The 16,036-nt window shown below is 44.0% G+C and overlaps 1 protein-coding gene across 8 annotated transcripts in view; it reads right to left on the reverse strand.

Moving 5' to 3' along the window:
* The window catches only part of USP28 (ubiquitin specific peptidase 28), a 407,198-nt gene that overhangs the window by 353,932 nt on the left and 37,230 nt on the right, over positions 1-16,036 (reverse strand). For 2 of the 8 annotated variants that reach the window (XM_085647373.1, XM_085647368.1), the window contains exon 2: positions 9,235-9,303. The exons of 4 other annotated variants lie outside the window; for them this stretch is intronic. The gene's annotated coding sequence lies outside the window, so the exon portion shown is untranslated. The remainder of the gene's footprint in view (positions 1-9,234; positions 9,304-16,036) is intronic. 2 more of the 8 variants (XM_085647375.1, XM_085647369.1) reach the window with 1 other exon arrangement.

The raw sequence follows: 16,036 nt of genomic DNA on the forward strand, positions 1-16,036 counted from the left end.
TACATTGCACTTTTCACCCTAAGTGGAATAGGTATGCCCAGACGTAGGTCCCTTGCTAACTGCCACTGAATTCACGCTAGCCTGGCTGATGAAGGGTAATACCCAGAAACCGGTCCCGCAGGGAGGATCTGGCTTGGCAGTTCGGTCTGGACTGTTCCCGACTGATTTGCATATGGCTGGGTCTAAACTGGGGTGGCATGGAGAGCAAAATAACGATGGATTTAACCCAGATCTCGTGACTGGGGGGTGAATGTATGATTTCTTCAACATTCCGTCCATCATTTGTTTGCGTAGCACTTTTCACCCTAAGTAGGATGGGTATGCCCAGACGTGGGTCCCTTCCTCACTGTGCCACTAGATTCAAGCTAGCCTGGCTGATGAAGGGTAATACCCAGAAACCGGTCCCAGGATGCTTGTTTCCGGTCCAGGGAGGATCTGGCTTGGCAGTTCGGTCTGGACTGTTCCCGTGAGACACAGGGTCAAGAATGATTTGCATATGGCTGGATCTGAACTGGGGTGGCATGGTGAGCAAAAGAACGATGGATTTAACACAGATATCTTGACTGGGGATGAATGTAGGATTTATTCAGTATTCCGTTGATCATTTGTTTGTGTAGCACTTTTTGCTTTAAGTGGGATGGGTGTGCCCAGACATGGGTCCCTTGCTCACTGTGCCACTGGATTCAAGATAGCCTGGCTGATGAAGGGTAATACCCAGAAACCGGTCCCAGGATGCTTGTTTCCAGTCCAGGGAGGATCTGGGTTGGCAGTTCGGTCTGGACTGTTCCCATGAGGCACAGGATCAAGACTGATTTGCATATGGCTGGGTCTAAACTGGGGTGGTATGGTGAGCAAAAGAACAATGGATTTAACCCTGATCTCTTGACTGGGGGCGAATGTATGATTTATTCAGCATTCCGTCCATCATTTGTTTGCGTAGTGGTTTTGTTTAGGCACGGCTGGCCAGACGCAGTGGCGAAAGGTGAGGTGATATTTAATAATGAAAAATGAAACATATAAGACAATATCAGTAAATAACCAGATATGAAAAACAAAGGGAAGTGTCCTCAACAGAACAGGACAGAAGCAGAATGAGAATACCTAGCGAGCGAAAAATAAGACATCAAGAAGGACACAAGGGAACTGAATATATACCAGACGACAATAAGCAAGTCCGGCAAGTATGGCAAGCACACTCAAGAGGACTATCAGGTTAACAATCAGCAGAGCAACTGTAAATCATTCAAAGAACATGCATTGGCAGCAAACTACTGCGCATGACACATGCACAAAAGTGAAGCGGGGGAGAAATAGTAAACCAGGTGGGGGATATAAAGCTACAACAAGCATTGCGGCACCAGTGCTTTACTTTTAATATTAAAAGTAAAGCGCGGGTGCCGCAATTATAGTAAAAGTAAAGAAATAAATGTTTTTTTCTATTTCTTTACTTTTGCGAAAGTGAAAGTCATCACGGTGCTAATGACCTGTGAAGGACAGATGGTGGCCGGCTACGCTCGCGTGAACGCAAGCGCTAGGCCAGCCAGTAGCACTTTGAAAACTCACCTACTAAATGTCTAGCAGCGCATGCGCGCTGACTCAACGAGACCTAAAAAGGGGCAACAACCCTCTGAATAAATTGTTGCTCACCCTACAGAAGACACAGAAGAACAAAATAAGTAATTACCCTCAGGGACATGCCCCCAGTAGCCAGTCATTACGATTGAGAAAATAGTAATGTATACCACGTTAATGGCCTCAAAGGTGAATTAGACTTTGGTCTGACATCTCCCTGGGAATTCAGAACACACAGCATGTTGAATATTTAATTGAGTGCCCATAAGGACTACATTATGTTGTGAAAGTTGCAAATGTGCAACAATAACTAGTACACAGCTTATAGACAAGGGGCACGCACACAAGATCATTTCAAATGAGTTATTGAGGAGAGGAGGGGGAAATCACCCACCAAAGATGCTAATCAGGCACCATGCTGTTTTAGTTACAGAAACATATTTGCGGACTGAATGATGAAATAATATGGATGTCACTCAAATAGTCTTGACATTTAGCTCACATAGCATTTGATTTGATTCTAGATCCAAGCACTTGATCTTTAGGTCTTTCCTTTGAGGAAGACTTACCGGACTGAGTCATACGTAATATAAATACATAGAAGGGCTTTTGGCCAGGGGGTCTGTTAAAATGTCATTAACATTTTGCTTTGGCTTATTAGCGCATACAGCACTGGGAAGCCACAACGGGGGGTTAATATTTTGTTCCTGTATTTATGATCTCTGAGAGTACCATTGGGGCAAGCTTGTACCATGATAAAGACTCAGACACCAGGAGAAGAATATTTTATGTGTTCATTCGCAAGTGTGGGTATAATACAGATGGGTATCTGCTCAAGCAATCACTACAGGGTGCTTTTATTATGAGTGGTGCTTTTCACAATATTTCATGTTTTAAGCACTCTCATGCACAGCGCCAATGCATAGATTAGTAGGATCGGTTGGCAACTGCAATATTTTCCTTTATGTAACTTTGCTATTGATAGTCTTTGGTTTAGTGACCCTTCTCTTTCCCACGCATGTTACCAAAATCAAAATGAATTTCCAACCCTTTATTCCATCATATTAACTGGTTTTGTTTTTTCACAGCACCCATTTTTACACAGAGCTTAAAGACACCATCCAGTGTCCTATTAGCAGTGTTAATTAAGGGACCTTGCCTGGTCCCTCTGAAAGCCCTAAACCTATTGTAGGCTCTTACGAAGGGCTGAAGCATGTCTACTTTGAAGGGTTAGACTTTATTATTAACTGATCGATTAATTAAAATCATTCCAGTAAAACAATGGCGCTTTGGGTGCATAGGGCAAACCCCGGTGTTACTCCCATTTTATTTATGCTTAAAACCATTAATACAAAACGTTAAAATGCTTGGACTTGATAGTTCTGTGACGCTTGGTGGAACCCCTTAGTGCCTCACGGGGGCCACCCTGGTTGCTTGGGCATCATTTGGCATGTCTGTTACAGTAACAGGGTTGCATTCCTGAGACTCCTTTAAGGCGATCCTTATCAGGTGCGTACATTTCTTTACTTTGAAGGGTTAAATCAATCAGTTAACTTCTTTTTAAACCTACTGATGGTGACTTGTTTGTCAGCTGGTAGATAGCCTTACTTCACTAGCTCCCCTCACATTTTCCACTACATAATTTGAGTGATGTTGCGTTAATCTCTCCGCCCTCAAAGCATGAACTTCTTTATTGATAAGGTATGGCCTGTTCATGACATCACTATCAGTCATCCAGGAGGAGCGGGCCCACAGGTGAAGCATGCCCTTAGGGTGGGTGACGGCTTGGCGTCCTTTAAATAAGAAGATTTTAATTTAGTTTGATCACAATTGAAAATGTAACATTTCCAACCTAGAGAGTAACCGTTTTTTGCTATTGTTGCTATTGTTTACTCTTTGGACATAGTTTTCTTTACTATTTAATAGGTTCCATATTTATTCCTCAAGTACCAGCCTTTTTGGGCTTACGGGACACACTCAAGGGGGTCTGATCTAATGTATATGTTACTGATGCCATTCTTACACCAACTTACCATGGTTTTACAGAAAGTTAAATAGGCCAGTGGGTGTACCCAATTTTACATTGTTTTCTAAGGAATGAGTTCACACTCGAAGACACTTAATGGCAGCATCGCAGCACACAGATCCAAAATAGCATCCAATATCGGCCAATACAAAGATGAAAATCTACAGAGGTCATGCAAGAAATAATGTGCAGCAAACAATATACAAAAATAAGTCCTCAGTGCTACTGCACAGTTGACTCTCCAGATATGGGCGCTAGATACAGGGCCAGGGCTGCTGCGCATCGTCGAATGCTGTCCATAACTGGCTCTGGTTCAACGGGCCTTGGCTCAGAGGACAGTCAAAGGCAATGTTCTGCACCCAGACGCCAGTGTGCACAGACGAGGTCCATGCACAATGCGACTTGTGGACACGAGGTCATGCAGTGTGAGATCGGTACAGGGGTTGTGCCCACCATTGTCAAGAGCCATAACCAGTGGTTCTTTTCTCCTTAAAGGGGCTCCACAATATAATTGCAGAGCCCAAAAGAATAGAGTAAACCACATGTTCAAGTGCTCAAAAAGGTAAACACATTTGTTTAAAATACATATAAATTCCTATAACATGATTGATTGAAGGGAGCTAAGGTTACGAAACTAAACCTACAAATTGCTAAATTCATCAGGTATGAGGAGCAATACAACCATAACTCCTGCAGTACTCATTACCACGCAAAACATTAAGAAAACAGGTCATGCAGAACATCATGCCAACATACCCAAGAGATACAGAATGGAGGGAATTGCTAACGGCCATACCATGCACCCAAATGCAGCACAGGCATTCAGAATCAAAGTGGCTGGGTGTGCCAATAGTTCATGAACTTATATTAAAAGAATGCAGAATTTGTTGCAAAAGCTGCTTCAGATTATGAATCTCATTCAACCAGTCCCTGCTGTACAAGAGACATTTAATTACGACAAGGTGGGTGATGTAGCAGCACTAGTTGTCATCAACCCGTTGCCTTAACTGGCTCCACGGTTCAAATAGCAGGAAGGGTCATCTTGCACAGACAACTATCTTTCTAAAATCTATGTAATGATTTGAGGTCCTAAATCTACAAAATCAAGAACCATGACCGTAAAAAACAGAAGATTAGATTTACTTAGGTGGTAATTTCGATTTCTCTAGGATTTTGTCTAATTTAGTATCTACTAAGAGGAAACTTTTCACTCAAGGTGCTGTGTAAACCTTGCCAGCAAGCTTGGATCTAAGCCTGTAAACAACATGTTAGATATCCACAAAACTAAGTGTGGTGGTCTATTGTTCAATGTGGGAATGGAATCTGGGGTTATGTCAATGCTGTGAATTTACTAAGGAGAAGACATTTTTCAGATGCCTTTTGCGTTTTCCACCCAGCAGCCCAAACTTTTCTTGTTGTGAAGAACTGGGTTTATGCTACCTGGAGGATATCAAATTATCTCCTTTAATATTGTGGATATTAGTCTAGGCCACTCCTAGAAAAGGGAACTCCCTCTAATAGTTCAATTGGGTCTGGGAGAAAAGGGGGACAAGCACACCAAACATTATATCAAAAAGCCTTCCACTTGACCTCCATTTCTTTGATTTTTTGGGCTAAATATGCTCCAGTAGGCTGTCAATGTACACTCTGCGACATGATATATATAACATCATCATTTAATCAAAAACATTTATTAATTTTGAGATTTTAAAATGTTGTGGTATCAAAAAAAAGAGTTAAAAACCATACATAATATTGAAAATTATTTTCATTTTTTTCTTTTATACATGTCATAAATAGACAAAACGTCCTCTACATAGTTACACATACGATACAATTGTCTTCATAAGACCCCTATTGATTCACTACACAATCATACTGACCTGGGTGAGACCCCTCGTGGGCTATGGACAGGGAGACACCTGTAGTAATTACCTAACCTCTAATCGCAAAGCATAATGATGTATCCAGACTTAGAGATCACAGTGCCTGCCACACAAGAGATAGAACGAAGTAGAAGTAAAGAGAAAAGAAGAAAAGAGAAAGGAAAATACAAGTACTAACAATTTTAGAAGACTGAAACCCTCCTCCCTATACTTTTCCCACCCCAAAAGATATATCCCAGAACAGTTGGGTATTCGAGCGGCCATGGCCAAGACCGCTCCAGCAAACTTTAGAAGAACTAATACTATCCGTAGTAAAAATGATGTAGTAAAATAACAGTAGTTGTACCTATTATAGCATACAGGTCACAATCAAAACATTGACAAATCGTCAATTTCCAAAATACTTCTTTCAACGTCACTATTACTATTTACTGTAGTTCAGGTACATAATTGCATACAATTGTGTACTTAAGAATTTGAGACAAGAAATTATGCTGATTGTTCTGTAACTATATAGGTGTTAATCTATGGTAGAGCTTGACACTGATAGTGTTTGTTATTTTGTGATATCTATATATGGAAAATACATTTGTGAAGATCAGTTCACTGAAGTAGGTGTACATATGTTTATAAATTATCAGACCAGTATGTTTGATTTTCAGTGGAAAAGGAAAAGGAAAAAGGGCATGCTATGTAACACATTGCATATTGAGGCTACGATTATAAGGGATCTGAGCTCCATTATAATCTTATTGCGGAGTTGTGTAAAAAGTAGCGAACACTAACTGGCAAAAACTATCACTATTTGGCAAATATCAGCAACTATGATGACTGCTAGCTAGTATGCGGGTTTAAGTAAGGTATTAGAAAAAGAACAGTGAGAAATTGCAATGATTTTGTCAATAATGTATTGGTGACAGATGGGATCGATACAACATAGGCCGAAGAAAGAGTCAGTCATAAATCAGAGACCCATTTCAGAGTGAGATGAGTTGGTAATGAACATTCCTAAGACGGTTAATTTATTGAAAATAACTATTTTCCCGCCATGAGTACTTCTCATCTTAGATGGGCTGTCCAGGAGAAGAGGGCATTCACAGATCTCAAGTTTCATCTTACAGGCCACAGATTATTTCCTGTGGGCGAGACAGTCTTTTGCATGGTCCTGCAAGATGCAAAAAAAAAAAAAAAAAAAAAATGAAAAGAGGTCCTGGTCACATATGGTACTGCACTCTGCAACATGGCTAGGTTAAACAAGCATTGAAAATGCAATAGGTCTCGCCTTTGATTAAGTTAAAGCCATTTGCTTTGCTAATGGTATTGTATAGCAAAGCAAATGGCTTTAACTTAATAAAAGGCGAGACCCCTTCCATTTTTAATGCTTGTTCTTTTAGCTTCTTGCAAGTTGACACCCCTAACTCCTAAATAGTCAATAGTTATTTCCTTATCTAACCTGCGAGTCAAAATAGCCAACTCGCTGTGCACGCGGTTCCAATCAAATTATAACGGTGGTATTATCTGCCATTGTTAAAGTAGGGAGACCAAAACAACATGTCCAATTACAGGGTAAAATAGTTACCTTGTAATTGTACATGATGGTCACCCTAATATAACAATGGCAGATAATAGGGCTTTTGGGGATAGCAGACCGAAAGGAAGTCTGTTCCCAGGGGGCATTGGGGGAATATAGGCATGGTCCAGATAGTTGGGCTTGTTGAGCTACATCCGGAAAAGGGTGTAGCCCAAGGGTTATATAGCACGCCATTTCGGGCAGCCACCCACAATTTTGTTGGTAGCTGTACACGGTGGAGGCCCTTAGCATAGTGGTAATTTTTCTCTCTTCCGCCCACCCATTTTGTTAATGGCTTTGGGGAAGAGTAGGTTGATTTTTCATGTCATGTCTGAGGCAGGCTAGTTGCAGCAGGTGCGTACGTAGTAGGAATTGTCTTGGTTGCCACTTTGAAACAGGTGCCAAAGTGGGATGGTTGCCCCACAAGTTCGCAGGCCTTTACTGAAGGTTATTTTGGTTACTATAGGCTAATCAGGCAGAAAGGGAGGGTCTCAACAAGCCCACGCCAGAAGTCCTGGAGTTAAAAGGTTACGTCATAAGAACATTAAGTTGAGCACAGGTTAGTTAGTTCACTGCTTAGCAGAAGGGGAAGATTAAAGAGAGACAATCAGAGAAATCCAATAGGTCACTATGTCAAAGTTTGAAGGGTATCTATACAGGGGTCAGGTTTAGGGGAGTGGGGCAAGGAATCTAGGTTATTAAATGTATAGTGAGGTTTTATTTCTGTAAGGCTTTAGGCAGAGGATGTTTGTGTGATAAGCACCTGTTTCAATAAAAGGGTCTTTTCCACACATACAATGAGTCAGTGATTTGTAACGCGCCCCATATCACCCAAAGACGAGCTTATTGCCCTGTGAGTGACTTTTCCTGACTTTTTTAAATTAAGAACATATTCTGTTCTTCTGGGATATATATGTTCTGCCCTAAAAGCCTGTTGGTGGTTCATGGCCATTCTGCCACTAGTATTAAACGTATATGTACTTACATATTTTTTTATTAAAATGTTTTGCACAGGTTCGTTAAGGGGCTATTAGCAATAAAATAAGTGTTTTCCTTTCGACTTACCGACGAGCAGTTTGGACGGGGCCACCACCGACTACATTATATGTACATACACCTACAAGTGATGGACCACAAATCACAAACCACTACTTTGGCCACGCTTCAAACTTAAGAAAAATCTTACACTCGGGACTAAGTCACTGCCGATGGATGCCAGCACTTGGAAAAGAAGCACTCGCCACGCAGCCGCTGTTTATTTTTGCATCGCGCTTTCACTTTAAAGTGAAAGCGCGATGCAAAAATAAACATGCGGTTTGCAGATATACTTTATTGAAAAATCAGGTGCGGAAGTTTAATCTCCCATAAAAAAATAAAGATTTCATCAAATCGTTTCTACAGCACTTTGTGGAGCAGCCAAAGGCGAAATTTCCCATTTCCAACATAATGGTAACTTAAAAAAAAAAAAAACAAGGTGAAAGATTGACAAGTGGGGGGAGTGCTGGGAACAGGCGCCCTCAGAAGGCCTGTGCGCCGCGGCTCATCTGCTTCACAGCCGTCGTGAAGACTTTTCTTATCTGCTTCTTAAATAAACAAGCAGATAAGAAAAGTCTTCACAACAGCCGTGAAGCAGGCGAGCCAGTCTGGGTGGGCTGGCACAAAAAGCGAAAAGGAGGCACCCTGGAAACCTTATTTCCAATGGCAGCTCACCGTTTAACATAAACGGTGACGCAAGCCAATGGGAATAAGGGGTGGGTCTTCAAGCCCTTTTCTGAAAGTCCTCATCTGCAATAAATCTCACCGAGCGAGCTGCGCATGTGCGCAGCTATGCTAGGCGAGACCTAAAAACATTGGCATTTATGATGCCAATAACTCCAACTTCAACAAATGCGAGACCTATTTAGTGCATTTGCCATACAATAGGTCTCGCTTACTAAACGTTTTAGTTACTGGCGTTGCACTATTATCAGCAACGCCAATAGCTCAAACTTTCAGTAATGTGAGACCGGTTACATTGCAAATGCTTGCTGTTTACTTTAGATTGGTAAAAGAGGTTATTATCTTGAATTGGTGCAGTTCGAGGGGAGGCGGCACTGAATTACCCCACGATTTCATATGTGTGCACCGTGGCAGGGTCAGCCTTATCTGATTGGGAGCAGAACCAATGCGGACTCACTCACCCCTGACGTACGCACCGTGCGTGGTGAAGCCTCGGTGACTCATTGTCTTGCTGATAGGTGAATGGAACCCTGAAGGCATATAAAAAAAAAAAAAAAGACATTACGCCTGTCACTGCAGTATGAGCAAGTAGTTGAAATAGGGGGAGAAGTCGCCTAATAAACATATTTATTGACTTCACAGGAGCAAATGAAGTGACGTCACACTTATGTTTACATCAGTGACAGCACCAGAAATGAATTTGATGAAAGGACAATGCACTTAAAATGGATATAAAATGTATAAATATAAAATGAGAAAAATTACACTACAACCTCGTTAAAGTGGACTACCTGATTGCAGACATAGTGGAGTAGATCTGTGATGTGTCCAAAATGGTCGTACTATGAGCTGGAACACTTTATAGGTGAGCTTCCATGAGCTGTTTTGCACAAAGCAGAGGTGGGAAAAGCACCCCAGATGGTGGATTTAACCTAATTCTACTAATATGAGTTTCTCTGGAAAAGTACACCTTTAAGATATTGCATGCGGTTTTTCTCGCCTTCTCAGGCTTCTGTAATGCTGCACGTGCTTTAGATGCACGTATATTCACAAGCATTGCAAATGCAATAGGTCTCGCATTGGTAGTTGAAGTTAATGGCATTATAAATGACAATATTTTTGTATCTAGCCATGCTGCAGGATGCAGTACCATATGTGGACAAAAGAGGTTCGTCGGAGATCTTTTGGCCACATATGGTGCTGCAACACAGCTAGGTAAAAAACATTGGCATTTATAATGCCAATAACTCCAACAAATGCGGGACCTGTTGGTTTGAGTTTGGCGAGCCATGCCATTGAAAAGAAAGGTGCAGCTCACCAAAGTCCATTTTTTCAATATTGTAAGCTTTTCGTAAGCAGTGCAGCATGCCACCTGTGCCACGCTGATTACTAAAAGCATGAAATGTCGAAAAAATTAAGTTTGGCGAGCGGCACCCAAGAAAAGAAAGGCTCGGCCACCATGGTTAAAGATGAAGGCGTGCCTTGCTGCACTGTGCAGGGTGTAAGCCAAAGCAGGAGAGCTTTTTGTGCCTTCTGCAAAAGCAGCTAGGAGTTCATGAATAAAATAGAGCTCAAAGACTGTAAATGAAATACTGGGTAACAACACATGTAACAGGGGCAGTCCTCAAGGGAGGTTAAAAATGGAGAAAAGTTTGGGTATAGGGTAAGACACCTGGCAAAGCACTGGGGTACTCACCACCAACCCATTGCTGAAGGGGTATGCTTCACTTGCATAGATCTAGGCGAAATGACCAATACTGAGCTGCTATAGCAATGAAGACATAAGAAGGGACTTGGACATGTTTGTATTCCATACTGTGTAACATGCTGTTATCCTAAAATTACGGCGGGGGGGGGGGGGGGGGGGGGGGAGGTTTGTAACCAAGCACCTCACGAATGAGGGTGGGTGGGCGACAGGGACTCTGCCTTGTTGGGGTGTGGTTAGTTGGAAATCCACTGGCAGGGGGGCAGGGAGGGGGTTGGAGCAGGGGGAAGGGAGGGGTTTTCTCTTTGTTAGTTTTAATGTTGAATGTCACAAAGCACAGTGTTCTGAACTAGATTTGTAAAGCAGTGTTGCCCCTGAGATGGCATGGTATAGAAAGATGGTGTTCCAGGAACACTCTAGAACGTACAATAGGACCAAGATTATGCGGAGAACTCCTAACTTGCATGGGGAGATAGTCACCCCTTCAGGGATATCCGCAGGTGTTTTGCAAGACCCTAATGTCGATTTCTCATGGGCAGCACAATAGAAACGAAATTGTCCATTATGACGTGGAATGTGAACGGTCTGGGAGACAAAAATAAAGAGCGGGGTGGTGTTGCAATACCTCAAAAGACAGGCACCTGATTTATTATTACTGCAGGAGACACACCTAGTGGGTAATAGCTGCAAGGCCCTCAGCAGGTGGGGATACAAACTTTTGGTTCACGCAGGGTTTACAACCGGCTCCAGAGGCGCGGGTATTTTAGTGCGGAAAAACCTAGCCCTCACAACCACTCATACGTAGGCTAACCCACAGGGCCGATTCGTGTAGATGACGGCCAGTTGGGAGGGGAAGCCGATAAATGTGATATCAGTATATCTACCACCGGCACTGGGGAAAGAAGCACTCAGCGATTTAGGCAACATCCTAATAGATCTCCCAGTAGGTACATTAATACTGGGAGATGATGTTAACATGACTATGGATGATGCACTAGATAGGTTTCCTCAACGACCCCCAACACGACACAGCACTCAAATGGAGGAATTTACTCGAGCCATGGGACTGACAGAAATATGGCGCTCATTGCAACCTAACATGACATATTACATCCAGTACTCTAATGCACACAACAGTATGTCCCGCATTGATTACTTCCTTACGCACTTGGCAGACCTCGGCCACTTTCAAAACCCTCGCGGACTCCCCAGGGGCATGTCAGATCATTCCCCAGTATGGCTCGAACTCACCTTCAACCTCGTCTGGGGTTTGGCCCGCGGCTTGTGAAATGGGTCAGGCTGCTTTACACTGAGTTACGGGGTCAAGTCAAGGCGAATAACCGCACATCCCGAAAGTTTAACCTGAACAGAGGGACTAGACAAGGCAGCCCCCTGTCCCCCCTACTTTTCACCTTAGTACTTGAACCACTGGCATCCTGGGTGAGACAGGACGTGGCTCCACGGGGGCTAAAATGGGAGGAAGACAATGAGGACAAGATTTCGTTGTATGCAGACGACATCCTGATTTTCTTAGCATCCCTATATTTATTATTTATTTTATTTTATTTTGTGATTTCTAGAGCGCCTGGTGACCCGTAGGCATCCCCGCGCTGTAAATCTGTCAGACCAGAAGGGGGGAGAAGGGGAAGGATGATATTAGTTAGGAAAACAGATGAGTCTTGAGTTTCTTACGAAACAGGGTGTGCGAGGGTTCCAAACGAAGGCTGGGAGGGAGTGCATTCCAGCCTCTGGAAGCTTTGACAGCAAAGCGGCAGCCGCCGGTTCTAGCCTTTCTGAATTTTGGTACAGTGGCCAGATGTCCGGTGTCAGAGCGGAGGGGTCTGGAAGCTTTATAGGGTGTAACCATGTGTTTTAGTGCGGCTGGACCAACTCCATTAATAAGCTTATGGGTGATGCACAGGGCTTTAAAATCTACTCTCTGGCGGACAGGAAGCCAGTGTAGGGTTTTAAGGGCAGGCTTGGCTGAAACTCTGGGAGGGAGGTTCATAATAAGCCTGGCCGCCGCATTTTGGGTGCGTTGGAGTTTGGTCACGGTGTGTTCCGGGGCCCTGAGATAGATGGCATTACAGTAGTCGAGCCGGGCTAAAACAAGACCCTGGATCAGTAATTTCCTAGATAGCGGGGGGAGAATGGATAGGATCTTACGCACGGATCGCAAGAGACCAATGCACGTACCAGCAGTCTTGGTCGCCTGCGTCTTCATGGTTAGGTCGGGTTCCAACCATACTCCTAGAGTTTTTATCTCCTTTTTAGGTGCGGGGATTTCGCCAAAGGAGTCAGGCCAAACTGAAGGTGGGATGGACGTCCATTTGTTGCCCAGAAGCATGATCTCGGTCTTTGCACCGTTCAGCTTCAAGGCCGAGTCACACATCCAGGTATGGATGTCCTGGAGACAGTTCAGCAGGCTGTCAGGATGGTTGTCCAGGTGAGACAGGGAGACGACTAGTTGAGTGTCGTCTGCGTAGTTTATTATTTTTATACCATAAGGGGCCACTACGTCTTCCAAGGGGGCCATATAAACATTAAACAGGGTGGGGCTGAGCGACGAACCCTGGGGAACTCCGTTCTTGAGATGAAGAGGTTCTGACCGAGAGTTACCGTCCCACACCTGAAAGGAGCGGTTGGAGAGAAAGGATTTAATCCATGCTCGCACCGTGCCCACAATTCCTGCCTTGGCCAAGCGATGTAATAAGACACGGTGGTCCACCGTATCAAAGGCGGCACTAAGGTCCAGGAGGATCACTGCCACCGATCCTCCTGTGTCCAGAATGCCCCTAGCCTCCTCGATGACAGAGAGGAGGGCGGTGTCCGTACCATGGCCGGGTCGGAACCCGGTTTGGGATTGGCGCAGAAGATGGTTGGTCTCTAGGAATTGGGACAGTTGCGAGTTGACCAGCTTTTCCGCCATCTTGCTGATACAGGGGAGCAGCGAGATGGGACGGTAGTTGGCCATGTCGTCCGGGTTGAGTTGGGGCTTTTTTAGCAGAGCCTTAACGACTGCAATCTTCCAGTTGGGAGGCACCGTGCCTCCCGACAAGGAGGTGTTGATAAGGTCCTTGATGATAGGGGCTATATTGTGAGATACCTTTTTTAGGAATCTAGCCGGGGCTGGATCGAGAGGGGAGCCGCTTTTCATTTGCTCCAGCGTGGAAGTGACTTCAGAGAGGGAGACTGCTCTGAAAGTGTCCATCTGTGGATTGTTGTTGGCATCCGCTATGTCCAAGATGGGAGGGGGGCTAGCGGTGGGTAGGGAGTCCAGTATCCCCAGGATTTTAGAATCAAAGTAGTTGGCCAGGTCCTGACTTCTATCTGGGGGGGGGGGGGGGGGGGGGAGTGAGAAGATGGTACTGTAGGGATGTTCAGTAGTTCTTTAACTATCCGGTATGATTCTTTGGAGGAGTTTGTAGCGGTTTTGATTCTGTTGTCATAATGTGTCGATTTAGCTAATTTCAAGGCAGTTTTGTAGCGTCTTAGTATGCCTCAATAAACAGCATACTAAATATATTCACTCATTTCTGCAAATATTCAGGATATGGACTAAGTCGGTGTTATTTGTTCTGCTTGGTGCAACACCTAGATTTCCCCAGGGATGCGAGTTTGCAGTGGTCTCTGAAGGGTTCAGTTATTTGGGGATCTTCGTTACACCCAACCCCCGAACTTTTTATGACAAGAACTTAGCAGTCCCCTTAAATAGGCCTCGTGAGGACGTCAGACATTGGAGATCGCTACCATTGTCGCTAGTGGGTCGAGCGGCCCTATTTAAAATGCTGGCTCTACCGCGATTCCTTTACATGCTTCAGAATTGCCCATACAGGATCCCCGACACATATTTTAATAGCGTGGAGGCGGAGGTCCCCACATTATTGTGGGATGGAGGGGCACCGCGAATAGCCCTAGGGAAGTTGACAAAGGGGTGGTATGACGGGGGGGAATCGCAATCCCAGATATACGTCTCCAATACAGGGCATCACAACTGGTGGCAATTAACCATTGGCTATATGGCCATCCTATGAACCCAGCTTATAGGTTAGAAAGATATCAGATGGGACAAGAGGGTTATCTTGGGGCCGTATACACTAAGGTCCGTAAAGGGAGGTATTTGGGCTCTATGGCTCAAACGATCACCATCTGGCAACTAGGCGTCTGGGCTAGGCGGAAGTATTGACAGAAGCCACACCCTTATGGTCTTCTCAACAGCTAGGGTTGCTCTGTCACCATATGGGTTTTGACAAATGGGACACCACTGGAATATCCACCATAGGAGATTTCATACACAAAGGTAAGATTCTCACATTCAAAGACTTGCAAGTGAAACACGAACTAGCACAAGGGGAGGTATTTAGATATCTACAGATTCGCCATGCTATTAAAACAGTACTTCCCGACTTAACAACACTACCAGAATGGTCTCCCTTAGAGGACCGGTTATTGTCGGAACCCATCCTAGACAAAGTCATTTCACTCGCATATCGTAAATTGTGAAATAATTTGCCAGACCCCTTCCACACTCTCAGAAGCCGCTGGCAGGCGGATTTAGGACCTTTTGACAATGATGACTGGCAGGCGGCATTGATGTCCCCAAGAGAGGCAGCCATAAACCATCGCTTTAGATTGATTCAACTAAAAGTTATTCATCGTACATACCTCACTGGAGTGATCCTAGCTAGAATGGGAACAAGGCAGGACGCATTATGTCTGCGTGGATTTAACCAAGAGGCCAAATTTTATCATATTCTTTGGGACTGCCCCCCGATAAGACCCCTGTGAGAGAAGGCCACAGAGAAGTTGCAAGATGCGCTGGGGAAACAGATTACGTTGACGCCACTAATGGGGATTCTAAATATTTGGGAGCCCGCTGACTTAACTGACATAGAACAACAATTAGCCACCCTAGGCTACACATTGGTGAAGAGAGCAATCGCTATGAAGTGCGGAGCAGCAACTCTACCATTGACAATAAGCTGGGTAGCAGAAATGGACAGATGTATGATTGCTGAAAAAGATGTCTATAAATCCAGAGGCTGTACCAAAAAATGGGGAGGATGGAATGCCTATCGAGGGGAATTGTGTATTTCACCAACGGTAGAAATGGAAATGTCAAAAAGAGGGTACCACGAACATGAATAGATGATCTAACACAACGTATATGATAAATGTTGACATATAAATGCCTGATGTATAACGGAATATACGCATCTGTAAATCTGAATGTGACAAGTTTAGCTTTAAAAAAAAAGAGAAATTGCGGTACTATTGAGGGACTACTAAGCCTATTCACGAATCAAAAGCCACTATTTTTAAAGGACAGTAAGAGGAGCTAATTGAAAAGATGGACGGAAAATGAGTGGAGCTTCAAGTCCATACCTGAATACAGCATGTCCCGAAAAGATAGCACAAGTGATGCCTAGGTGAGACTTACCAAAAAGGGTTGATCTGGCAACTGCAAATAGGGCAAAAGAGCATACAAATAACCTTTAACTGTGCCAGAGGGGAGATCTTGTTGGAGCCAGGGAAAACATAAAAGCAACACTTCGGAG

This window comes from Triturus cristatus, chromosome 3_2, assembly GCF_964204655.1.
Source record: "Triturus cristatus chromosome 3_2, aTriCri1.1, whole genome shotgun sequence".
Classification (NCBI taxonomy): Eukaryota; Metazoa; Chordata; class Amphibia; order Caudata; family Salamandridae; genus Triturus; species Triturus cristatus.